The sequence below is a fragment of the Thalassophryne amazonica genome, chromosome 15, assembly GCF_902500255.1.
Source record: "Thalassophryne amazonica chromosome 15, fThaAma1.1, whole genome shotgun sequence".
Taxonomy (NCBI): Eukaryota; Metazoa; Chordata; class Actinopteri; order Batrachoidiformes; family Batrachoididae; genus Thalassophryne; species Thalassophryne amazonica.
In genome coordinates, this window is record NC_047117.1 from 67,542,959 (window position 1) to 67,569,945 (window position 26,987).

The window sequence follows — 26,987 nt, forward strand, 5'->3', positions numbered from 1 at the left end:
ACCCTATAGAAAATTTGTGGAGGGAGTTGATAGTCCGTGTTGCCCAGCGACAGCCCCAAAACATCACTGCTCTAGAGGAGAGCTGCATGGAGGAATGGGCCAAAATACCAGCTACAGTGTGTGCAAATCTGGTGAAGATTTGCAGGAAATGTTTGACCTCTGTCATTGCCAACAAAGATTATGTTCCAAAGTATTGAGCTGAACTTTTGTTATTGACCAAATACTTATTTTCCACCATAATTTACAAATAAATTCTTTAAAAATCCTACAATGTGATTTGGATTTGGTTTTGGATTTCTCATTTTGTCTTTCACAGTTGAAGTGTACCTATGTTGAAAATTACAGACCTCTCTCGTCTTTCTAAGTAGGAGAACTTGCACAATCAGGGACTGACTAAATACTTTTTTACCCCACTGTGTGTGTGTGTGTGTGTGTGTGTGTGTGTGTATGTGTGTGTATATATATATATATATATATATAGTAAATTTGTTATTCAGTCAGACAGCTCATATTTAATGCATATTTACTGGAGCAGCAGAACATAGTTTAACTTTGGGATCTCTGCTAAGACCTCATCGCTCCCCACAGATACTTCCTGCGACATTGGGGAATTCGGATTAAATATAAACATTTCCCCAATCGCAGCCTCCACCTCAGCATCCACAGGTGAATGCTGAGGTGGAGCTGTGCAGCAGCAGTGTTGTGGGAGAAGAAAAAGAGGGAAGGAGGTGGAGAAATCAGCATCTTAAATAGCCCACCCAATTTGGAGGAAGGGTTTAGTAAATCATATAGACAGCTGTAGCAGTTTTTGGTACAGGTGAACTGGGCAGCTGCCTGGGATGGCATTTTTTCATGACACTGGGGGTGCATGAGCACTTAAAAAAAAATCATCTGCACCGCATAGTGGGTACCATATCACTGTGTGTGAAATTGGCAAATTGGCGATCACTGCGGCTGCGGGCGCTCCTGCTTGCTGAGGGGCAGAGAATAGAAGCAGTGTGTAAGAGGTTCAACAACTGTCCCTTGCGTTGTCCCCGGGGGCAGGCGCGCTCCTCCCTGTGCACTCTGCTCCACTTTGGCTCCAGATGCTCTTGTTTCCCTGCTTCTCTCCTCAGCGGGATCCTACTGTTCGGCACCACAGTGTCTCCTCTGGCAGGGCAAAGTCCATAGAACCGGAACTCTGCGCTACATTTCTCTGCAGATCATCAAGCGCCAAAATGACAGGAAGAATGAGGCAGGCAGCCAGTTTATGAAATAAAAGGCGTTTGAAAGCGGACAGACAGGGTGTAAGAACAGGTTTGAATCTCACCGGAGAGGACAAACTGCCCACTTGTGGGAAAAAGTGTGCAGAAAGGACAGCCTGCCTATTTGTAAGGAGGGTTTGAGCTGTGTTCACATTACTAGCTGAAGTGACTTGAATCTGACCTTTTTCTTGTGTCCCTGCATGTGATGCGGTGGACACTTTAACAAATTACAAGATTTATGTACTTAATCTAGTTTTGTTAACCCTCACCACACAACATGGTTGTTCATCAAAATATATAATTGTAAAATGTAGAATTTTATGTGATTTTTTTTTAACCTTTTATTTAACCAGGTTAGTACCATTGAGATAAAGATCTCTTTTACAAGGGAGACCTGGACAATTATAAAGTTTCCAGTTCTCCGAACCTGCATGTCTTTAAATGTGGGAGGAAACCGGAGCCTTCAGAGGAAACCCATGCAAACACAGGGAGAACACACAAACTCCTAATCCTAATTTATATTTACAACATCAAGCTAAATATTTAGATAAATGTTGAGACAAATATGCTCCTTAATAAATGAGCTAATTGTTTCTCAGATTAATATCACGTCTAATGACAGACATTAGGGCGTGTTTATTCAAATTTGCAATTCATGGATGTTTTGTATAAGGTATATTGGAACCTGCGATCTTTTGATGTCAGTCTCAGTTTCAGATTCAGGGGCACTTCCAAAATATTAAAAATAATAATAATGGCTGTTTGTGCAGATTATTTTTTGGGGGGCTTGTCCAGGGAGTAATTCAGTGTAGAACCACCACTGATAGACCGTATGTAAGAATGGGTAAAGAAAGTCCTTGTCCAGGATGATGCTTGTCTCTGGTTTCTGTGGTGTAAAGCAGACGAGAGTCCACGACTTGCTGTGAATGGGACACCAGTTCATCACAGGTTACTTCTCAGCCACGGCTGGTACCCACTTTTACAGCTGGGTGGACTGAGACAATGGAGATTAAGTGTCTTATCCAAGGACACAGACAGGTAGCATGAGTGGGATTCAAACCCAGGTCTGCATAATAGCGGGCCAGCTCCTTATCCATGTGGTTAATTTTGTGGAGTGAGGCCTGTCGGTGTACACAGCACCTGAGCTAGCTCACAGGCTTATACCATCTATTGCTTTTGTTGTTAGTTTGCTATTATTGTCAGTATTATTATGAATTCATGTTTATATCTGCTAATTTACACACACCAGTTTGTGCATTGCTGCTGCTGCTCTCCTCTTGGTGCTCCTCCATTGTTGAACTTGAACCCCTTGAAGCAGTCTGTGACTTTTGTATTTTTTGAGGCACTTTACTCAAGTGGCTTTCTTTTTAAACTACCGCCTTCTCGTTTCTTCCCTTCTCTTTTCCTATTTTCCCTCCTAACCATTTTTTTTTTTACACACTCTTGAAGCCATTTGATCATTGGTTGTGCCGGCTGCCAGAGCAGCTGGGCTTACAGTGTTAATTGAACCCTTTGATTTTGTTGGTTGATAACTCTGACCAGCGAGTGCCTCGGGACACTAGAACACATTATGACGAGTCATAATGTATTGTCAAGAATCCATCCTCTTTCAAAGTCTTCATTGACATTGGTAGTTCTCTTTTTCTTTTGTGGCTTTTAATTGGTTCTTGGGACAACGGCTGATTGGATGAACCCCCGGCTGTATTTTATTCAGAACAGTACAGCATTAGCCATGTGCTACGTAACAATAAAGGGAAGCAAATGAAGCTATCTTTTCAAAATCTTTACTGAATGCTTGTTACAGGTTTAGAAACAGAATGATCCCAAGCTCAAGTTTTCCCTTGAGGATAATAAGTAGCAAAATCCAAAACAGCCAGCTTTATTACGTACTATAGTTGGAGCAGCATAGCAAAAAAATTGTGCATTTTGTGATAAAAGCATCAAATTTGGCAGAATTGTAGCCAGAGATATTTAAAACAAAACTGCATAATGAGCCATTGTGAATTTTCATCATGGTTGCCATGGCAACCATTTTTCAAAATAAATATCGAAAAATACTCCAATTATTTGAAAAATATACCACATTGTTTGTCTGATCGTAGAGTTTCCAAAAACGTAAGGTTGGACTATCTATGAGTGAGTGTCATGGAGTTATGGGGTGATAACAATAAAAAGGATGACAAAGATTCATTTCAGTTTGTACAGGGGTCAAAATTTAAAGTTGCTCTAGTTTTGGTAAAAAGTGATGCAAATGGGATTAATAAATGGAATAGTTTTGAGTGTGTTGAATGCTTGGTATGCAAAGTAAAGGTCAAGCAAGATGGGTATTCATTGGATTCTATGAACAATGTTATCCTGTAGCGTCCTGTAGCGTGATACCCAAGTATGACACGTTTCCTTTTTCAAACCCTATTAACTAAACTAATAATTTGCATCACTTTTTACCAAAATTGGAGCAACTTTTAACTTTTGACCCCTGTATAAAGTGAAATGGACAGCATGGTGGCCAAATGGTCAGTGCACTTGATTTCAGTTCAGAAGGTTCCTGCTTCAAATCCCACCCTTGCCACATTTCTCTATGTAATATAGAGTTGCATCAGGAAGGGCATCTGGCATAAAACATGTGCCAATTCAACATGCAGATCCTCTGTGGTGACCCCAAATCTTTACAATCAGACAATGTTGTCTAGTTTTCAATACGATTGGAGCATTTTTCAAGATTTTGTTTTTGATGGTTGCCATGATGAAAATTCATGATGGCTCAATATTAAGCAACTAGAAGTAAACAGCTACAAGTATTTGGGATTGACTTTTGACACTGAGCTCTCTTTTAAAGCTCATTTTAAACACCTCTACTCCAAATTAACGGTGAAGCTAGGCTTCCTTTACAGAATCAAGTCATGCTTCTCCTTAAGAGCTTGGAAGCTCCTGATAACTGCTACCTTCCTGCCCTTACTGGACTACAGCGATGTTGTGTATATGTGTGCTTCATCCAGTTGTCTACAGCCTTTGACTCCGCTGTACCACTGCGCCCTGAGATTTTTCACTGGTTCTAGCCGCCTCACCCACCACTGTGAGTTGTATGCCAAAGCTGGCATGCCCTCTTCGTCTGCTAAGCATTATACACACTGGATGATTCTGGTTTACAAAGCTCTTACTGGACTGCTTCCGACCTATTTATCCAGTTTACTTCAGAGATCTGAAAGCTGTTATGCTCTGCGCTCAAATGACATGTTATGTTTTTGTGTACCTCGTGTCTGCACTGAAGCAGGAAAGAATGCCTTTAGTTTCTCAGCTCCGCCTGATTGGAACGTTGGAACTCCAATCTGAACTGGAACTGTCCAGATCGACTACCTTGGACATCTTCCGGTCTATTATCTGAGATCACGAATGGGACTCATTTGCGCAATGCCCTGGGTTCTAGCCATGGTGGGCGGTGCTGGATGCATCCAGAGATGGAGCTGCAATTTCCACCTGGTTCTCGGCTCCAAATTGGCTGTGCCGCCCAGCACAGAATTTTTGAAAAATGAACTGAAATGTTGCTGAAAATGTACCAATTCAATTGTATTTCAAGTTTATAGAGTCATAGGTTTGCAATTTTAAACCAATAATTAAAGTAATAAGAAATATATTTCTCATTTTCTTTGTATGAAATTGCAAACAGCAGAGATCAGAGAGTCAGCACGTTCTGTGGCCACAGAGCTGTGAAGGGCCGCAGCTGAAAACAGTGTCTCTGCTTTGAGCTGAAGAAAACAAAAAAAGCCGCCATGAAAAACCGACATTAGTCCAGGTCCTTCTGTATCCGTATCTGAAGATATATTCAGAAATTTGGTTTATTTTACAGGGGGCCCCGAAGCTATGAGCCGTGATCACATACTTTACCTGGCAATAAAATTTCCCCAGCTAGAACTCTGGCAGTGCTTATGTTTCTAAATCTAAATCTGCTTGAGACTTTACACCATGTGCAATGTTATGGCCAAGATGATTGTATTTTATTTATGACCAACGTTCTCATGTTGATGTTAACCTATCCATTATGACGTGTGCTGCTGCCTTTCTTGGCCAAGTCATCCTTGTAAAAGAGCTTTCGATTTCAATGGAATTCTACCTGGTTAAATAAAGGTTGTTATTATTATACTATCCGGTTTTATTTTAAATGTCTTTGGCTACATCTGTGCCAAATTTGGTGCTTTTATCACAAAAAACACATTTGTTATGGGAATTTTAGCGAAGCTGCTCTACTACTATACATCACACAGACACATGACGTGTACAGAGTTGTTTTTTTCTAATACACCAAATTCATTCAAACCAAACTTAAATTAATTTTAAAAAATTACCTTGGATTGATTCCTAATTTTTTTAATATATATCAAATCTTACCATGAAATGCACAATCATTTCACATATACGTGTATGTCCCACTGTGTCTATAGAATCACTCAGATTATTACCATGAACATAAAAATAAATGTGATGAGTAAATAATTTCTTTCTTGCTTTCTTTTTGCCAGTTCCGTACTGTAATACAAATATAACGCAGCCTCAAATTGGGGTTATTCTTCTGTACAGAAAGATGACATCATTGCTTTGTCGGCGACTGTTTGAGTGAATCATGTTTCATCACTTTTCCAATAATTTCCTCGACAAAAACAGCACAGTAATTAAATTAGAATATTATGGGATGTTCAAAATGAAGACGTGCACTGAATGAAGCTGTGAAACAGGGTCATTGATAATTAAACAGTGTCTATGAGCTTAATTAACACACTGTGTGTGTTTGATTAGAAATGTGATTATGACGCACGGTAGGCTTAAAGTGAAGAGGACTGACAGCAGTGACCCACCAACCGAAAGAGAGGGAAAGATAAAAGGTGGAGAAAAGAGGAGTGTGATGAAGTGGAAAAAGCAGAGTGTTGGAGGGAAGGACGTGCACGCCGTCGCTCGTGTGTTTTTGTGAGCACGCGTCTCCGAGTTCTAAGGGTTCGCCTGTTTTCTCAAGCGAGACTCTTCTCCGTCCCTCTCTCTATCTCCCGGCTTTAAGAGACACAGCCTCTGTTCTCGTCTCCCACCAGGGTTCGCCGAGTTGCGGCCCGATATGTCAGTCTTCCTCCGCAGCTCTAATTGGTGACGGGCTTTCTTCGGCATGACATGGAGATGAGTTGCCAAAATCCCTTCAGCCTCCGGCTTTCAGCTAAGTCCCCTCACCGCTCAAACTGTAGCACGCAGTGACACGCCAGCCTTCAAGGCCCGCTTGGTGCTGGCTACGCAACTAAGATGCGTCCGTGAGAATGAGTGAAATCAAATACACCCATTGCTCAGTGTCTTAACGGCTTTGAATCATCTGCAGCTCCACATTAATCGGGGTGTTTGTTTTATTTACTGATTTGACATTTTGGTCTGAGTTTACTCAGGATCTCAGCAGCTCAGCGGCACCTCGGGGAGCTGGAATGAGACACAGGTGTGTCTTATCAAAACGAGCTTTGCATTTGCGGCGCCGTATTTGCACACAGATTCACCTGTGACTCCTCTACCTGCTTTTGTTTGGCCTAATTCATGCTCGTCTGCAGCTAGCTGCTGCTGATTCAGTGCCACTGCGGTGTGGTTTCTCTATTTTGAGATTTCTGTGTGGTGTGTGATGACTCAGGATGAGCATGAAAGCAGCAAGAGGCACACAAACTCAAAGTGTAATTATCGCCGCCACCCGCTGAGGGATGGGAAGACGGAACTGCAAGCAGGTCTGAAGGTGTCGGTCTACACATTCAACTCTTTCTCTTGTTAGTTTTGTTTATTTGTTATTGCAAATGTGCAAATACTACTGTGGCTTGTGATTTCTCCAGGCTCAATTGGATTTTTTGTTTGTTTGTTTGTTTGTTTGTTTCATTCAAGTAGTACCCAAAGTTCCTTCAATGGGACCTAGTACCAAAGACATCTAGTTGCCACCTTAGGTCGCTGGTTAGAGTCCAGGTCTCACAGTCATCTCAGTTTGGCAGGAAGCACCAGGACCCCAAACCCTTGGACCTTTGTTCTCCTGCAGAGGTATTTGCATCACCAAAAACACCTGTCCAGTGACCTCACGACTCCATGAGACTCAGATGCCCACCTGCATAAGCCGCCTCAGTTTTGGACCTGGGTGCCACCGTGTAGCAACACTCTGCACCAGTCACCACTGTCCAGAGGCCCTTGGTGTTCTCCTGCAGGTACCTTGGGTATTACAGGTACCAGTGGAATAAATTTGTGTCAAATGAGTGGTTACTTAGAGAGATTCAGATGAGTGTCACTTGCATGGTAAGGTAGTGCAGGAGTGTCAGCTAAGAAATTTTGGCCATGTGGCACACTTTGCTAGGCATGATCCAACAGGTAGGTGCCTCAGTGTTGAGGGCCCCAGCTGCTACAAAAAAGAAAGGTGATGACCCGGTTTTAGCTGCCTAAGGTGGTTAGATGATTACCTTCAAGAGGTGGGGATAGACCTATTTTCTGCTTGGGTGCTTGTCATTCAGGAACCAGGGCGATTCCGCCGTGTGGTGACATGTGGCTCCAACGCATGCTCCATGACTAACTTGATCTTTATCGTTTGAAGATTGGGCTTTATTTGGCATGCTGATTAAAATCATTGCAGACCACCTCAGATTATCTCTGTCAAAGAGCCATAAGTGCCCCCCCCCCCCCCAAAAAAAACGGATGGGGATGTGACTGACCATTTTTAAGTGCAACACACTCTCGTGTGTTCTTTGGTTACTTGTGCTTTCATGTCAGTCAGCTGGGTGGATTGTTTATTTCATTCCACACTCGCGTTGAACTTTTTGTTACAGCAGGCTCCTACTCATGACGCATCACTTAAAAGATCAAAGATAAGCAGGGTGAGCCATGCTAATCCTTGTCACATAGATTTTGCTAATTTTGATCATCAAATGTAGGTGAGGTTTTGATTAGACAAGTTGGCGAGAATCATTGAAGCGCGCACTCATCTTCGATGGTTTTCAACAGCTTGTCTAATTGACTAGGGCGTATATATTGTGCACAGTATGTGGAAAACATGGAACATTTTGTGCACCCAAAATTGACTGCCATTTTGGACAGGTAATACACGCTTCCATTTTCAAAACAAGGCTCTAAATCTGATTTCTCTACTGTTTAGTGAAGATCTAGTGACTTTACTCTTGCAAATGAGTGGGGAAGAATTCATTTATTTATTTGTTGAAATGCATACAAGTTTTGAAATTTGAACTATTTCCACATCTAGGCCACATAGTTTTGTGCAGCGGCGGTATTCCGCTGTGCTAGTAATGTACTGTGCTAGCTCTTTCAGAAAGAGTTTCTTTGGATGTGCTAGCATATTGGGAAAATAGTTTTTTGAAGTGTTACATGAGTCACATGAGCTCAAGCAGTTACTCCCTGTGCAGTGTAAACACATATGTTATATTTCTAGTCTGACAGCACCCATGAAGTAACTATAACCTCAACTAGCCTCACTATACACCTGCCTATGTTTTAAAAGAGTGAAGATCTATTCAGCAAAGCAACGGTCTGCAAAAAGTCACTCACGTTCTGAAATACTTTGTCAACCTTTTGTTAGTATTGGTTTTGATCTCTCTTCCCATCTTCATGAGGCAGTTTCAAGTGAAATTCTGTCTTTACACCCAAGTTACAAACATTTTGTTGAGATTCAGTTCCTTTAATTATCTCTGTTTTTTACGTGAGTCTCATCACCTGCTGTTCTGCGTTTGGGCCATTGGTGTGTTTGTCTCCCATGGCCTGTATGAGTGTGCGTGTCTTGGTTCGGCTCCCTGCTGCTTTCTAAGTTCCTGTGTATGTATGTTCGGGCGTGTCTTGGTATGGCTGCCTCCCGTGTGTCCCAAGTCCTGCGTCTGTGTGTGTGTCATGTGAGCGTGGGCTTTTCAAAAACTGTCACTCCCCTACGTGTGGGCATGTCTGTCTGTGGTTGTGTTGTTACGTTTTTTTTTCCCCCCACATGGGTCATCTGTTTATTGCACTTGTGTTCTTTATGTATTTTGTCGGTTTGCCTCATGCGTCTTAGGTTAGTTTTGTGTGTATTATGGTGTATGTTTTGGTTTTAGTGTTTGGATTTTGCACTGTCGATTCCCATGGTCGAGCACGTTCACGTTGTCTCTTTGTCCTTTGGTTATTTTTATATTGTTGTATGCTTCGGGTTTGATGTTTGTTTATGGATTCGGTTTCATTTCCTAAGTTCTCATGATGTTTATTTCACCGGTTATCTTCTTGTGTTCCTTAAGTTCTCTTGCCTTCACTCAGTCATCACACCTGTTGTTAATCAGTTTTTGCTTTTATAAGTCACGTCTGCTTCCTCACTTGTGGGTCGATTGTATTTTCCTGTCTGCCACCATGCGCCCTGTGAAAGTTCCAGTTTTATTTCTAAGTCTTGCTCCCAGCTTTGTTATTTATTGTTTTGTTTTTGTGATTAGTCACTCACTTGGTTTTTATACAGTCTTTTGGGGTTTGAAGTTGTTGTGTCACAAAGGTTATCTGGTTCATGTTCACTGTCACCGTGGAAGAATTATACACCTTGGTTTTGCCCTCATGTTGTGTTCCAGCTGCTTACATTTGGGGTCCAATCTTGACTCAATTTTGCATTAAACACAACACATTTACATTGTTCTCACAGATTAAAAAAAAAGTAATTTGTAACACATTATTGGGTGTGAACCTCGAAACACATCAGAATTTTTGTGTGTGCCTGTGATTTATTTGCGGAAAGGCCTTTATATAACAGTCGGAGGGGTGTTTGCATGCACGTCCAAGCAGCGTCTTCCAACCACACTGGACGGCTGAAGATACAAAAAGCATCACACCTTCAACAAAGTAACTTGAAAATTATCCTGTAGGAGGGAAACACAAAAATGAGCTTGACATTTACGTGGTGAACCGCTTTGCTCGTGTGTGTGCGTGTCTGTGTGTGCATGATGAGAAACAACTACCCTACAAGAAAAGCATGCACGCAGGCCGGTGTGCAGCTCTGGTAACACCATGCACAAACTGCCCAGCGCAATGTTCTTCACACCTCTGTGAGGACAACTAATGGAGCTGTGGGACATTATGCAAAAAACCCCCCAAAAAAAACAACAGAGGACAAAGAAGAAAGGAAAAAAACATGTGGCAAGGCAGGTCGAGAGACGAGAAAACAGTGGCGGTAATTGTGTGAATAAAGAGCATAAATGATAATGGGGTGATTATGATATGAAAGAATGAAATGATGATGAGCTGTAATCTGAGAAGGGGAGCAGAGTGAAGTGGCGGCCTTACGACCCGCTGAATGGCAGGTTTAGGCTTACGAGTGATTACACCGCTTTCAGCTCACTGAAAGAAATTTAAAAATAGGAGAGAGTGATAGCGAGACAAAGACGGAGTTTAGGGAGCTGGAGGAGCAATCAATACGGTGTCAGCCAGTGAGAAGCAAAAAAAAAAAAAACACCCAGCGAAACATTAACATTAGTAGTCTAGAAGAGATGCAGCTCTTTATATTTGTTCACATCGTCATTAAAGTATTTCAATAAGTAATTTGACATTTACAATGTTTTTCTTGTTGTCTAGGCTCATTTTGACAAGTGATCTTAGCCTAGGTTTCATGGAATTTTTGTTTGACTTAAACCACAAACCGTGTTTGATGCACAGCTTCTAAAATCACAGAGACAACTGCTGGATTAATTAATAAACTTGCCTGGGCTGGAGGCCAGGGGCCACGAGTCACATAGGGCCCAGCATTTTCATGACCCCCCCCCCCCCCCCCGGAAAATACGGTGGTGACTTGAAGGTACAATACACTGAAAAAAAAAGTTGAACCAACTTAATTGAATTGTTTCAATTGGGAACACCTGAATTAATTAAGTTGTTTGAACTTAAGTTAGTAAGTTAGATCATCTCCAACTTACTAACTTAAGTTCAAACAACTTATTTCATTCAGGTGTTACAAATTGAAACAGATTTTTAAGTTGGTTGTTTTTTCAGTGTAGGAGATAAGTTAATCTAAACAAGAATGTCAATAATTATTATAATTATCACTGGGCAAATTTTATCGCTGATTCCAAATGGAGAATGGTGTATAGGTAGCCTCAAACCAGGAACATTCTCATGCTGACACTTATTAACACAAGAACTCAAGAACAATAAATCCAACCATCTTTCAATAAACCATGTAAAACGGTCAAACTTTTGAAATTTTATTGAATGTGAATGCTTCAAATGAATCCAAAAAGCAACTATGTTATACCTTTGTAATATCCCAAAGACAGACAGACAGAGACAGAGAGAGAGAAAATTTTTCACACAGAAATGTACTACACCGGCGACGTAAACTGTAACTTTTTGATTGTTTTGCAGGGGCTATGTTCTGAAAAAGGTCACACCTCCACACAAACCTGCAAAAAGGATTTTGTTTGAATTCAGCTGCGAAAGAAAAAGCAAGGGAGATGGTAGATAGATAAATAGATAGATATATATCTTACCGCCCACCCCATCATGGACAGATGTTCTATCATATTTCAGGTTGTCAATCAGGTTCTTATAATTGTAGAGTATATTTGGAAGGGGAATTTAAAGATATTTCATAATAGGAAATATTACTATTGTAGATAGCTATAGATACATACAGGAAGAATACCAATATTGTTCACCGTCAATCAAACTGCTTCATCTGGGACCATAAAACATCCATGAAATATAGAGTTTGAAGGTTGTGCTATCCTGATTGGGCCTTTGGGTAAGCTTTAATCAGTGCTGCCCTGTAGGAATGTTGCCTTTCAGAGGTGGGGGGGAAGATATCCTAGTATACCCCCCCCCCCGGCCGCCCCACAGATATACTGTTACACCGGAACCCACCTACATATGTGTGCCGAGTTTGAAACAGATTGGAGTGAAAACCTTTCACTTTTGTCAAAAACGGAATCCTTTAATAGTGATTCTAGTGTTGACTGCCATCCACAAATCAAGACTTGTGAAAATCAGCCAGTGGACCTGGAAGGAGTACAGGAACACATAGGCAAATGTTGCTCAAATAGAATGATTTTCTATTTTTAAGACACCTGGAGCCTCATTTATAACCACTGTGCATGTACAAAATGGCTAAGTGATACACACCTCAGTTTTATCGCATACACTGTAATCTATAATAATAAATAAACAAACACTATGGAGATGAAGTGAAGCCAGAGAATTGAATAAATGTGAGTGGCAGCTTTGCACACAAAATAATGCTGTGTACCAGTGGGTAATAACTCATACAATTAATTCCACTTAAAAAGCATACGCCATATATACTACAGTACATATACTTCATCATAAATAAAATTAGTGTTTTTTATTTCTGATAGTGAGCCATAATTATATAAGTTGACACATTTTATATCAAACCACATGTTTAAGATTTTCCAGCACTGTGTGGCATCGCAGCTGCTCAATGTAAATATATAGTGGTAGACATAACTGGGTTATCGCCATCATTTGGACAAAGTGTGATGCCCTGCCTGCTGCTACTGGCATGAAGCCAATTATTTCACTCCTGCAATTTTATATTAAAAATGGGCTCACATTATTGTTGCTGCTCAAAACTTTAGGAGTTATTTTATTTTAATAACGAGAACAGCATGTTGTTGTCAGAGAAGCTCAAAGGATTCTGAGACAAATGTAACAATTAATAATTGTCTCCATATTCTATTATTTAGAAGGTTTTATGCTGGTTATTGTGATGAGTTGTTAAAGCTTATTAAGGCTCATCAGCATCTAAATTATGAACCATTGTGCTGCATCCAACCATTCGTAACAACCACTACTTGTGGACTCACTGTCGCCACCTAGTTTTGCCATTTGCTGTATTTTTTGACTTGGTTATCCCACTGCTGTAACCACACACAACTACCTCAGTTTAGGTTTCAGAAATTTTTCTTTTCCTATGCTTCCCTCTGTTGCTGTGGTAATTTCTGGGTTTCATACATACGTTTGAATATTTGAGGTATTTTGCATTTGTGGTTGAATGTGGGCATATAGAGGGCGGGCTATGAGGCGGCTCAACCTGTGCATAGTGTGTGATATATAAAGAGGATTATACTTGCAGGTGTGTGTACGAATGGGTTTATGTCATTTTTTTCTATACAGTATTTTTGGCTTTTGTTCATACGCATACTTTTAGTATGAAACCTACACAATGTGTCATTAATTAGGCCCCTTGTGACCTACATTAGCTTGTTAAATCCCTTTAATAAGTAGGAGAAAGGGTGGACATTGCCAACAAAAACACAAATTTAAGGACACATGACAGGAATTGCATTTACTTGTTTGTAAGATTTCTGTGAAAATATTTCGATTTCAAAGTTATTTTAAACAAATTTTCGCACATATGATACCTGATGTGAACTGAGATTGTCGATGCCATTCACCGCCATGAAATTAGAAACTGTTCCTCACTCCGGACACACAGAAGAGCCATGACGCCGCAGTATTCTCATTAAAGAGTCTGTCTGAAGTTCCTTCTGGTCACTTATTCATGAATAACCCATTTAGACTTCGACATCCTGAGGAGTTGATTGGTGCTTTTGTATGCGTCACTGGCCTGCCCTTGACATCTGTGACACCAGACATTAGGCTCCTGGAGCTGCAAGAGCCCCTTTTGACTTCTCCTCCTCATCTTCACTCCTCATGGAATAGATTTTATAAGATAAATGTTAGTGATCCATTTACATGCTAAATATGATAAACTGGCTCTATTACAGTATATTAACTTTTCTGTATTCACAAGTCATGCAAATGTATTTTTAAAGCCTTTGCATCAAGCATCATAATGAGTATGATTTAAAAAAAAATCACTGGCAAATATTCTATAGAGCATAATTTAAGAAAACAAAACTATTTGCTGTAAACGGTACTTTATTTTTCCTTCAGCTTGTAGAAGCTGGACACAATCCATAATGGTCTGTGTCCTACCTTCCAGTTTCATCTCATGCTGAATGACTCATGACCTTGTTTGCTGATTGGCTTGTGTGCCTCTGGTTTCCAGGACGACCACTCCATGTTTTTCCAATTTGGCCCATCCATCGAGCAGCAGGCCTCGGTCATGCTGAACATCATGGAAGAATACGACTGGTACATCTTCTCCGTGGTTACCACCTACTACCCTGGTCACGAGGACTTTGTCAACAAGGTAATGAACCGCATATACAAACTTTTACTATGTGCATGCTTGCACATGGTAAGTCTCTTGGGTATGTACAACAGTCAGGTCCATAAATATTTGGACAACTACCTAAGGTCTATGCACCACCACAGCTAGTTGAAATTAAACACTCAAGATGTTTTTGTAGTGTCGACTTTGAGCTTTAATATCACATTATTAATTTAGGAATTCCAGCCATTTTTATACACAATCCCTCTTCAGAGGCCATAAGTAATTGGACAAATTAAATATAAGAACTGTTGTTAACATGGTGACATAGCAAACATGCAAAAATACATCCAGTGAGGAAAAGCAAAGGACAAACAAACAATTTGAAGGCATTATAGCATTCTGTGGCTGTAATTGGAGAATCCATACATGGTGCAACTTTTGTCTGTTGCACCACCAGCCACAGCCACAGTGGAGGGGAACACAGTGTTCCTTCCACTCCAAAAGGTCATGGACAAGGGTTTTTGGTGATGCTGATCCTGGTGCTTCTAGTCTCACTGTACTGATTGCAAGACACGAGACAGTGATCTAAGGCATCAACTGGATGACTTTGATACTACAGTAGCACACTTTGGAGGATCCTTGGCTACAGCTGGAGTGACTTTTTGTCAAATGTGCTGTTACTTAGCAAGACTCAGATGAGGCTTTCCACTTGCTTTGACAGGGAACATCGCCTACAATATTTTGGCCATGTGGCACGCTTCTCTGGGCAGCTGGAACAGGTTAAAGGGACAATATGTATCATTTGGCTGCAGCAGGCAGACTGCTAATTCATGGAGGTGGGGATAAACTGATCGTCTATCTGGGTGGTTGTCATCCAGCAGCTATGGCAGGTCTTTAGTGTGACAGATGGGGTGACCTGGTGCAGCAGCACATGCTTCCTGGCCTCATTACAGATCACATTTTCTTTGCTTTTTTTTTAGGACTCACAATCCCAGTTCTTAAATACTGAGTACTGGCTGTTTTTTTTTTAATCATGCATTCATTTATTTTTTTTTTCCTCTTTAATAATTTGCACAGCAAGCTCATAAGTATTCAATGAGAGTAGATTTGACCCAGTTAAATGTTTCCTGAACAGTTGCAGTAACAAAATATTGCAACTTCTTCACCATCTTAACCGTTTCGTGCAACAGCGACAGAGTTATATGATGTCAAACTAAGGGATTTCTGGCATTTAACTGCATTTTTCGTTGTGAGTTTTATATACAGTGCCCTGAACAGTGTCAGTTGCGATTCATGAAATGGTCTTAAAAATGTAAGTACAGGACAGGACATGATTGTGTGGTTCCAATGTCTCAAAATGATAAACTACTGTAGGTACTTTGTAATTCACGTGGCCAGAAAGTTCCATTTTCTGATTGCATTCATGAAAAACGCAGAGCAGCCGAACACGTCTTTTTGAATGCGGCACCACAGTCTCCACTCGCTGAGGCTTCAACCTCCTTATCGCTGGGGATGAGCACACATTGTTCAAGGGTATGAGATCCTAAAGAACATCAGACACACATCTGAACAGAATAGAAAGCTGGTCAGAGTCAGAAAATTATATTTTTAAGCTTCAAAGGCTCTGAAATTGTGACGTCAGAGGATGTCCTGGTTTTATCAGGCTCAGGCTATGCTTCACAAGCAGTACATACTATACAACTTATTAGCCAAATTCTAACATTTCATACACTAACCTTTGATCTTGATCTAGTAATTATTCCCATTAGTTAAAATCCCAGTTACTATCCTTTCTGCTATAATTTAATCTCATGCATAAGTATTAACCATAGCCTGGGAGCATGCACCAGTGCTGTGCAACGCTACAATCCACTACCCTACAAAACTGTCCCGAGCCCACACTGGTTACCCCTGAGACAGACCACTGTTCCATCCCCACTTCCCAAAAGTAGTCACCTGTCTGCTTCTAAGCTTTCAATGACTTCCCAGACTTGGCCATCAGAAGTATATTTGTGTGCGGTGAAAGTGTCAAACTTGTAGAGACATGAGGTGTTTGACAAAGCTGATACCTTTGCAGGACAACAAAGGTCCAAGTGTTTTGGGTCCTAGTGTTTCATGTCTTACTCAGTGGTTGTGAGACACTTGGACAACATGGAGAAATAATTAATGTCACGTGACATACAATCCACCAAATAAATGACAAGGATCCATTTAGGTGTCATATAAATTATACCATGTGACCATGCAGTGGACATCACACTTCTCCTTGCAGTTGTTTTGGCTAGTATCTCACTGACACACGAGAGGAGGCGGAGACACGAAAACAGGCAAAAAGGCGATAACTTTCTCATGTGGAATCTTACTGAATTGGTCCTCTGGACACGTCATGTGTGCACATGATGGCCGACTGTCCGCCGAATGCCATCTGAAGTGATGGCAATAATTACAGCCACAAATCGTGAGCAGTCTACACACACACACACCGCACGAGAGCCACTGATATGGCGCATAGCACCCATACAAAAGTCGAGTTGCACTGGCGTGGTCTATGCAGGTGCAAGGATTTGAGCGTGACTACCACACGGCACTCTCACAGATGTTGAGTGCCACTGGCATAGCTGAAATGATGACACGTTTGTGCACACAGTGCTCAGGATGACTGTGGATTATTACATTGTTATGTGAAAGAGGTTGTAGAAAATCCCCCACTTTAGGCAGAAAAAGCACTGAAAATAATAATTAAACAAAAAATAAAAAAGAAGAAACACATGAACAACCACTCTCAGACTTACAGAATGATGTCCAATGAGCTGCGTCTCTCAAGTTCCATTGACGTCCTCACAGATGATGAAAACAAAAAAAAAAACAATAAATCTGGATCTCCTCATCCACGTTCAGCACACAGGTGAAGTCCGCTGTCCCTGCCGCCTGCTGGCAGCATTAGACTGCGGTCCTCAGAAAAATAAATAAATAAAGAGAAAATCCAGTTTGTGCACTACTCTGTGGCCGTGCACGATGCGTGTACAGCCGGAATGTGTGTTTCCCAGCCGAGCCACGCATAAAACTGAGTTCCATTAGATGGCACGGTGAGCAGCTGCGAACCTCGTGCCGAACTGTGTGAACTTCCTCGCGGATGCGGTTCACAGGCTGTCGCAGCCCAGTGAGATACTAGACTTCCTTGTTGCGGTGACCAGAGCGGGTGGCTGCCCAACTGAGCTGGTGATGCTGGTGTTAGAACCTGGTTTGTAAAGCGTCTTGGGGTGACTGTGATTTTACATTATATAAATATAATGAAATTGATATTGAGTTATTGCCCATACAAGCTGATATTTTGTTTTACAAGCCTTGTGGAATCTTTCACTCTAGTCCACTTTTCTTTGTGCATGAACCGCGTCATTTTGTGGCTGAATCAAGACCCTTTGTCCTACTTTCACATCTGTTTTCTTCAAATCAGTTCAGTCCACAGCAGCTACTCTATGTACGTTCTTGAACTGTTGTTTCTGTGTTCAGTCTTCAGGTAAGAACGCCAAGAAAGTTGGTTTCACTCTTACACCCCAAAAAAAGTGTAAAACCTGACATGTAATACCACACGTTTGAATCCAGCCGGGGCAGTGTTGTTCCTTCTTGGTCAAGTGTAATTGAGCTCTGCTCATCAGGATAAGCAGGTTTAGATAAAGACTGAATCACATTGATCCTATTCTGCCCACTGAAGCTTAATGTTGGTAATCTGTCTGCACTGAACCCTGCTTCTTGACTAATGCATGCTGGGATAAACTCCAGCACCTTGCAACCAAAGGCTGGATGACTGAGTGCACGTCTCGTATCACAAGCTTTAGCTTACCGCTGTGCTCTAAACCTGAAAGTATATTAAAATTTTAAAACCAACCATCTCAAATCCACAGGTGAAGGTGAACCAGACAAATTGTTAATATTTGTGCAGACAGTTATTGCGCTGCCTCAGGATGAACGCTGAAATGAAAATATGTCACTCTTATCTATCGGCTTATGCCAGCCACTCAATGTATGTGCGTTTTTACGAAATGGAAGGTAATGTGTTTTCATTATTACAAGCAAGGTGTGAACCATGTGCTCGCTCCCATGTGCTGATTTCCTGTGTACTTCCGGAAGCCGTATTTTCAAACGGGTTCTTCTCAGTTATTATAGGTTACGTTCTGTCAGGTCACCTCAGACACCACACGACAGTACTGCCTTGGATTCTGAATGGCAACCACCCGGGCACAGTCCAGCTAATCAGCTCATGGCTAATTTGCAAAGCTAACTTTGCTGCTTGTGGATTAATTAGATTAGATTTTCAGTTAACTTTGAAAACCATCAGCAGATGAACTAGCTTCCAGGAACTTTAGTTCCAGGAACTTTAAGCCAACTGACATTGTTTTAAACAAAGTTAAACAGTAAAAAAAAAAAAAAAAAAAATTGTAAAGCGTCCCGTACAATCATGCAGGTTTGTTCCTGTTGGATTTCATACACTAATTCAAAAAGTGAAATGAAGGCAAACATCATCTCAAGGAGGTGATCAGCCACAGGTCCAAATCAGAGTAAATATATTTAATAGATTATTAAAATTATTTTCCAAATGTACTGTTTACTTTCTGTAACGGTGAATAAAGTGTTGAATGTAAACTGCTGTTAATGTTTGTTTGTCATGTTTACGCTCCAATATATTAAAATGTCAGATCTCTACTTCTGAGATTTTAGAGCCACAAAATACACACACACAACAGGAACAACAAAAACCCCAAAGCTTAATTCATACAATAGACGTTGGTTGTTAGCAGTTATTGGAAGTTTCAGCTAAATTTTCAGCATATATATGTTCAAGCATTATTACTTGGTCCCACTTAGATGACTGTAATAATCCCATACTGGGGTAATCAGATAATGGTAATAATCTGATCTGCCTCATTTACATGCACGTCAGTAATGCAATAATCGAAAACCTTGAGCCTGTAATTACAAAGTAGCCTAAGGGAAAAAGTAGCTCTTAGTGACGTCATTCTAAGAAAAAATCTTAGAATTCCTCAAATTCTTAGACATTCCTTAGACTTTTCCCTTGGTAAGATAATTATTCACAAAGCATCTTAGCCTTAAGAGAGGTCCTAAGGTGTAAACTGTTTAAGAGGAGGGAGGAGGACTTTTAAACAGACAGACAAGATGGCAGAAAAGACAGAGAGGAAGGAGAGACATTGTCCGTATGTTGAATGGCAGTGATTCAGTGATTCGCTACCCGGCTCGATCGTGCAGGAATACTGTTTGTGGTTGACCTCATCAGGAATGAGCTTACTTTTCCTACCCAGCGTGGTAACGTAATAACACCTGAGTTGAAGGTCTTTCACCACATTGCGATACCTGGCTAAGGAAAAATCAAAATTCTACAACATTCATACAATTATTAATATGAAAGTATGCGATGTCAGCAGCCAGGGCCTAAGCTCACCTGTTTGTCTCTCTCTCATCTCTCTCTCTTAGCAAGGAGGTGCAGCGGAGTTGTTTGATGTCCTGGCACACAAACAGAGAGGAAATATGACGTCATGCTTTTAGACCACTGCAAACTCCACTCAGATCCAGTATATATGTCCTAGAAACATATAGGTCCACCAAGAAATTTGCTCTTTAGTACACTGAAAACAATATACAAGTGATGTTGAAGCACTTACACAAAAGGTGTTTTTTGCATCATCGAACTTGCAATCTGATGACGGATGTTATGAGCCCTGACGAGATGTATCCCACTGTACCTCTGGAAATGTATATGACAATTTGTGTAACACATGCTCAGATATAAAGAATGAAATAAGAGATTAATGTATACATGTACAAGACTAAATTGGGACTACTGGGGAGAAATCTGTGTGTTAATTCGATTTCTCATAATCCAATAAAGCATATTGCATTTTACACCCGAGGCCAAAATATGGCCATCGGATATTGCAAAGACTTTATATCCGTCTCTCCATCCATCCATCCGTCTGTACATGCTCAGCATAAGTCCAGTCCTATTACTGCCAGGATCTTCGAATTGACGGGGCATTCTTGGGACACAGACCTTGGACAAGTTCAAAAATGGCTAACCTTGACCTATTTGAAGGGGTCCAAACAGTCACATTCTTTCTACACACTCTTTCATTGATTACTTGCTCATCCGGCTGAGGGTATGTTAGCATTGCATTATATTTCTGTTTACATGACCACGTGAATAATCACATAACTCCAGTATCAGATAAGGACTGTATTTTTAGCATGCATGTAAACAGGGCCACAGTTGACTTTTAAGTTGGTGGATTAGCAGTTAGCGAAGCGAACCTTTAAGTTAGCTTCTGTGCCCACCACTGCTTATCACCACTACCATGAATCTCCTCACTTTCATCCCATTGTCCTCTATTAATTATTAAGCAGAAAGCCACAAAACCTGCCCTTTTTTCGGTGCAGAACAGGAGAATGTGTGGATTATCTATCAGTCATGGTCTTCTGTTCCTGTTGTTCAACTTGAATAGGACCATTTTAATTGATTCCTCAAAGAATTCCATGTATGACTCTGAAATGCAAAAACAAAGCAAATCCCTCGGGTAGTTGGAGATGTACATATTTCAGCACAAAGTTGATATAGGTTCTCACCTTCTGCTGCCCTACAAAGTAACTTCATAACTCATTAGATGCTCCATTAAAAGATAATAAAGTTGGCACAATCTCCTGGTAAGAAATTCCACTGTGATTGTGTTTAAGAAACAGCTGTAAGATTTTGTCAAGATGATTATCTAATCCTGCTGTGGTTGCATTTTTAAAAACGGAGTGCTTGCTTCCTTACCCCCAAGAGAATTAGTAAAACAGGTTTGCTGTAAGGCAGCTGATGAATGAAACGTCTCGGTGTGTTTTCAGGCCATTATATCCCCTGAATAACAAATTGTATATCTGCAGCCTGTACATGTGCAGTAAGCTTCTGTCACCATCTCTCCCTTTCCTATGTAGATCCGCAGTACAATTGACAACAGCTTTGTGGGCTGGGAACTAGAAGAAGTCCTCCTGCTAGACATGTCAGATGGACGACGGAGACTCGAAGATCCAGAAGCAGCTGAAAAAACTGCAGAGCCCTGTTATTCTGCTCTACTGCACCAAGGAGGAGGCTACCATGATTTTTGAGGTGGCCCACTCTGTAGGCCTCACAGGCTATGGCTACACATGGATTGTGCCCGTCACTGGTTGCCGGAGATGCAGACCATGTTCCGTCTGTCTTCCCTATAGGTACAATCAAACAAAAGCTCAGCAGGTGTTATTGTCAGTTTCAGGGTATACATCTACACCCTTCTATCACAAATTAGATGAATACAAATCAACAAAAGGTATAGAATAGATGAAATGACAAGAAAAACGGTCTTCCAAAGACATACACACACTCATATACTATATACACTCACCGAACCACTTTATTAGGTACAGCTGGCTAGTACAGGTTGGACCCCTTTTTGCCTTCAGAACTACCTTAATTCTTTGCCTCATAGATTCAACAAGGTGTTGGAAACATTCCTCAGAGATGTTGGTCCATATTGACATGATGCCATCATGCAGTTGCCCATTCAACCAACTGCCCATTCTCTTCTGAGTCAACATTCTCTTCATCAACAAGGCAGCAGTTTCTCTTTTATGGACCATTCTCTGAAAACCCTACAGTGAGTTGTGTGTGGAAAATCCCCATAGATCAGCAGTTTCTGAAATACTCAGACCAGCCCGTCTGGCACCAACAACCATGCCACATTCACAGTCACTTGAATACCCTTTCTTCCCCATTATGATGCTCGGTTTAAACTTCAGCAAATCATCTTCCTCACATCTAGATGCCAAAATGCATGCTTTATTGGTTGCGTTAATAGCATTTTAAAAAGGAATAGTTTGCACCATCTGTCATGCTTAGTTATCATGTTATGGCGTAACATATGTCATACGTCTTAGAATCCTATGGACATCAACCTTGTTTGACATTTACTTTGGAGACCAAGCATTCAACACAGTAAAAACTATTCCATTTATTAATACCTTTATTTCAGCCAATAATTTGCATTAGAGGTCAGCTCCAGGATGGCTCCATATCTGAAAATAAACATTAGTTAATTTAGAATATGTGTGCCAAATTCCATGCTTTTATCACAAAAATGGACAATTGTTTTGTTATGCCGCCCCACTAATAAGGCTAGAGTAGTTTAGCATTACGTTATATTTTATTGTATTTTGGAAACTAAGACAGATTAAGACAATGGCAGCAAATGCAGAAAAACACAAAATATATAAAAAGTAAATGATCAAAAATAACCCCTGCTTCAATTCAACAACAATTTCAATTTATTTTCATTTATTTAGCGACAAATCACAACAAGTTGCCTCAAGTCGCTTCACACAAGTAAGGTCTAACCTTACCAACCCCTAGAGCATGTAGGGGTTGGTACCATTGATGATGCAATGAAGACCCGCACATCCAAAACACATGAAAAGGTGTGCAGGACCAAAACAAAAAATACCAAAGAGAAACCAAATGATCCGCACAGCCACAGCACTCCGATACAAAAAAAAAAATTATTTACAAAGATAATGTAACGTTTCGGGCAACCAGCCTTTTATCAGACAGCATGTTCGATGTGAACCACCTGTCTAAATATAAACAATAATAATAATTTCAATTTATTTTCATTTATATAGCACCAAATCACAACAAAGTTGCCTCAAGGTGCTTCACACAAGTAAGGTCTAACCTTACCAACCCCTGGAGCATGTAGAGGTTGGTACCATTGCCACAGCCCCTCATGTAAAGGAAAAACAATAATAATTTCAGTTTCAATTTATTTTAATTTATATAGCGTCAAATCACAACAAGCTTGCCTCAAGGCGCTTCACACAACAAGTAGTTGTATCAAAAATGTCTTGCAAATTGGCAAAAAAAAAAACCCAAAAGAACCTGCAAACAGAGGACACAAACATAACTTACAGCACATGTAACAGTTTTATTTGATAAATGGTCCTGCTGCAAATTCAGACAATGCATGCACAAACTCCACAAGACAACAGAAGTACAAACAACCCAATATGAGATTTCTGCCATCAACTCTACATATACTGGACAAGGGCCTGTGCTACGTCATAGGTTTTCTGTAGAGAGCCAGCCAAAGCCCATTGGCAGCGGTGGCACAGCTGATTCTGGCTATGTCACATTAATGCATAAAGGGGCGGAGTGTTGGTGGCTCAGTGTGTAATGAAAGAAGCCTGAACACGCTCCTCTTTTTGAGTCCAAACCACTTAAGATAACAGGCTAACTTCAGTTTGGGTGTTTATTAAATCATATTTTTGGGGACTGCCTGGTGGTTCTCCTAATGGTTTTGTTGGTGTGGACATTTAAAGTTATGAGCCGCTTATTTTCCTCAGTAATCGTGCATTAAAGGCACCTAACGGATCAGACAGCCCACAGCTGCTGAAAAATGCTTACAGTGTTACCATATAATATGAAATATAAGTGTTTCACTCAGTGCAAATATTACAGCAGGGACATCTTAGATGATCTGTTGGGATGTTTCACAACACAACAAGCCAGGTTATTCCAGGTGTTTATAATAAAATACTTTAAAACACACTTTGAAATGGAGAGACACTGGCCTCAGCCTCTGTCACTCAGAAAGTGGCCACACCTCCAATTTTACAGAATTTTATAGCTTAAAACATTTTAAACTAAGAAGTTAGAACTCCCCCCATACTAGCTATAGAGACTAAAACCAATTCTGCACTGACGTTTGGCATTTTAACATTGACTCCTTTGGGAATGTGCTCTGTTTTGGAGAAAACCTGAAGCGGCCAGTCAAGGAACTGCAACATTTTGTTCTTTCGGTTGGTCTATCGGTTAAAGTCCTCAGGGCAGAAATCTCTTACATTGCAGGTACGCAGTGGATATTTGCAACATGTCTATGTTTGGGTGCATTGTGTGAATTTGCAGCAGACAATTTATCATATTGTTACAGTTGATGAAGGTCATATTGCTTGTGTTCTGTTTACAGGTGTCTATTGTTTGTTTGTTTTTTTTTTCCAATTTGCAACATTTTTTGATGCAACAACTTGTTATGGTATTGATGCAGTTTATTTCGTCTTTGTGTTTGTTTTCTGCATTTGCAAATGTTGTTTTCATTTGGGAGTTTTGTAGCCTCTATCAACCACTGTAGAAATCAGGCAAAAGGACTACACATTTTGGGCAAGAAAGTACACCACAGGGGTGCAAGTGCATGCTGTTTGTAAATAGGGGGGTTGGTAGTTCTACTCTGGAGCAATCCTGCATGTCATATTCTCATTGGAAAAAAAAATCACTAAACCCCAACATGCTCAAGTCCCTAACTCCTTCAACGAATATGTGTTGGCTCTACCTTTAGTATTATTTGAATGCTGTGTTTTTCCTCCTAAAATTGTTACATTCTGTCAATGTGAACAGTGTAACAAGTGAAAATATACAGTTAATTTTAATATAGCTGCAATCAAAAGGTATCAATATTTGTTGTATTCAGTCATTTTTGCCTACGTGTATTTGAGTGATTGAGTTACATCAGCTTGCTTGTCCTTTTCTTTTAGATTTGTGGTGAAAGTATGTGATCTGAAAACAAGACATTTGAAACTGTTTTTTCCTGTCTGTCAAGTCGCAATCTTCCCCTTCTTTATCTTGTCTCCATCCTTTCCATCTCTGCCTGTTTTCTTCTCTCTCCTTACATTTCACCTGCATCACTCCTTATGTGTCTTTCTCAGGGATTATCTCAGTGTCATATGACGAATGGGATTACAACATTGAGGCCAGGGTCCGTGATGCAGTAGCTGTCATCGCCACGGCAACCTCTACCATGATGCTGGACCGGGGACCGCACACGCTGCTGAAGTCTAGCTGCCAGGGGCCACCTGACAAAAAGATTGCAACCACCGGCTATTCCAGAGAAATACTGAAGTGAGTCATTACCGACAGGGTCGGAAATCAGGAGTCAGGTGGAACAGAGGGACAGATGGGCTTGATTGGGTAAAATATTATGCTGCAAATAAGCTGAAAATGTGTCAAAAGTGAACAAATGCGTGAGCACCAAAGACTACAGCAGAAGCGACCAGATATCCTTTAAAAAAGATTAATTGAACTGCTTTTGCATCATATTGGCAGCGCAGAGCCTTTGTAAGAATCAAAACTTCAAATAAAACCATCTGTGCTTTTTGATGAAACATTGTCAGTTTTACGCTCAGGCCCATGAAGAAGCTCTTCCCTGCTGAGAGAGAGAGAGAGAGAGAGAAAAATTAAAATGCAATGACCACGTTCACCTAGTTTTGTAAGCTTTCAAATTTATTTTGGTGTAGTAAATGAGCACAGACGTCATGCACAATTCAAAGAGATGTCAGAACAAAGCAGATTCCTTTTCTTTTATTTGCTTTGTTGTTTTGGAGTCGGCGCCAAAGAACAGGCCTGAGAAAACACACATAGTGAAAGGAATGCATATTTGTAGAGATGCATAAAGTAGCTAATGAATTATGAAACACTGCTATTTCAGGCCTGCATAAATAGTCCGCAAGAAACAATAATTTATCATATTCATAGTTTTGCCATCTTAATAAAAAAATTGCATCAAAAGAGAAAGGCAGCAGCACTCACAGCGGCTGTGTACACGTCGGCTGTGATGCCCAAGAAGTTATTGGGGATCCAGCAAATTCTCAGGATGTCCCAGAGAGCAGCTAACTGAATAAAACATTATAAAATAATGAATGTTTGTGTTCAATGGTACGAATATTTCATGAGGTGAAAGGTGGAATGTTCCATTCAACAAGGCCTCGTTGAATGGAACATTCCACCTTTCACCGAATTAAATATTTGTTCCATTGAAAGAGTGAAAAACATTCATTATTTGTTTTATATAACAGCTAAAATAGATCCTTGTCATTTGATATTATATTAATTTATAAACAACAGCAAAGGGACTTACATTTTGGTGTTCCACTGGTGTTTAACAGTCAGTTCAATTTATTTCATTTCTATAGCGCCAAATCACAACAAAGTTGCCTCAAGGAGCTTCGCACAAGTAAGGTCCAACCTTGCCAACCCCCAGAACAAGCACACAGGCGACAGTGGTAAGGAAAAATACTCCTCTGATGATTTGAGGAAGAAACCTCAAGCAGACCAGACTCAAAGGGGTGACCCTCTGCTTGGGCTTAACAGTCCAACACAAACTTTAAATTACAGTCCAAAATTGCAGCAATGTAGTCCATAATGCCATGCAATGACTTTGTGTACTTCTAAGCAAAAAGTCCAGCGAAAAATCACGTCAGAAATTTGTCCAGCTTTAAATCCTAACAGCTCTTCATGACTCCAGATGGCTTACAGCATAGAGGATTTGTTTTTTTGTGTGTGTGTGTGTGTGTGTGTGTGTGTGTGAAGAATTAGCAGCGTCAATTAGCTCCTTCAAATCGTCGTCTGCCAGCAAAACAAACTCCACTATGTTTAGCTAAATGCCACCCCCGGTAGTGTGAGCCTGCATGTAATAGCACATTTCATATAGCACCAAAATTGCACGCTAAAAAATAACTATTGTACGGTCAGTGAAACACAA

The 26,987-nt window shown here is 40.6% G+C and overlaps 1 long non-coding RNA gene and 1 pseudogene across 1 annotated transcript; both read left to right on the forward strand.

The window, feature by feature from the left end:
* Positions 1 to 21,531, forward strand: part of LOC117526616 — a 199,944-nt pseudogene extending 178,413 nt beyond the window's left edge.
* Positions 21,532 to 21,581: 50 nt separating this feature from the next.
* LOC117526171 lies at positions 21,582 to 25,335 on the forward strand. Its single transcript, XR_004565221.1, has 2 exons — positions 21,582 to 21,633; positions 25,156 to 25,335. It is a non-coding gene; the product is annotated as an uncharacterized LOC117526171 (long non-coding RNA).
* Positions 25,336 to 26,987: the final 1,652 nt, after the last annotated feature.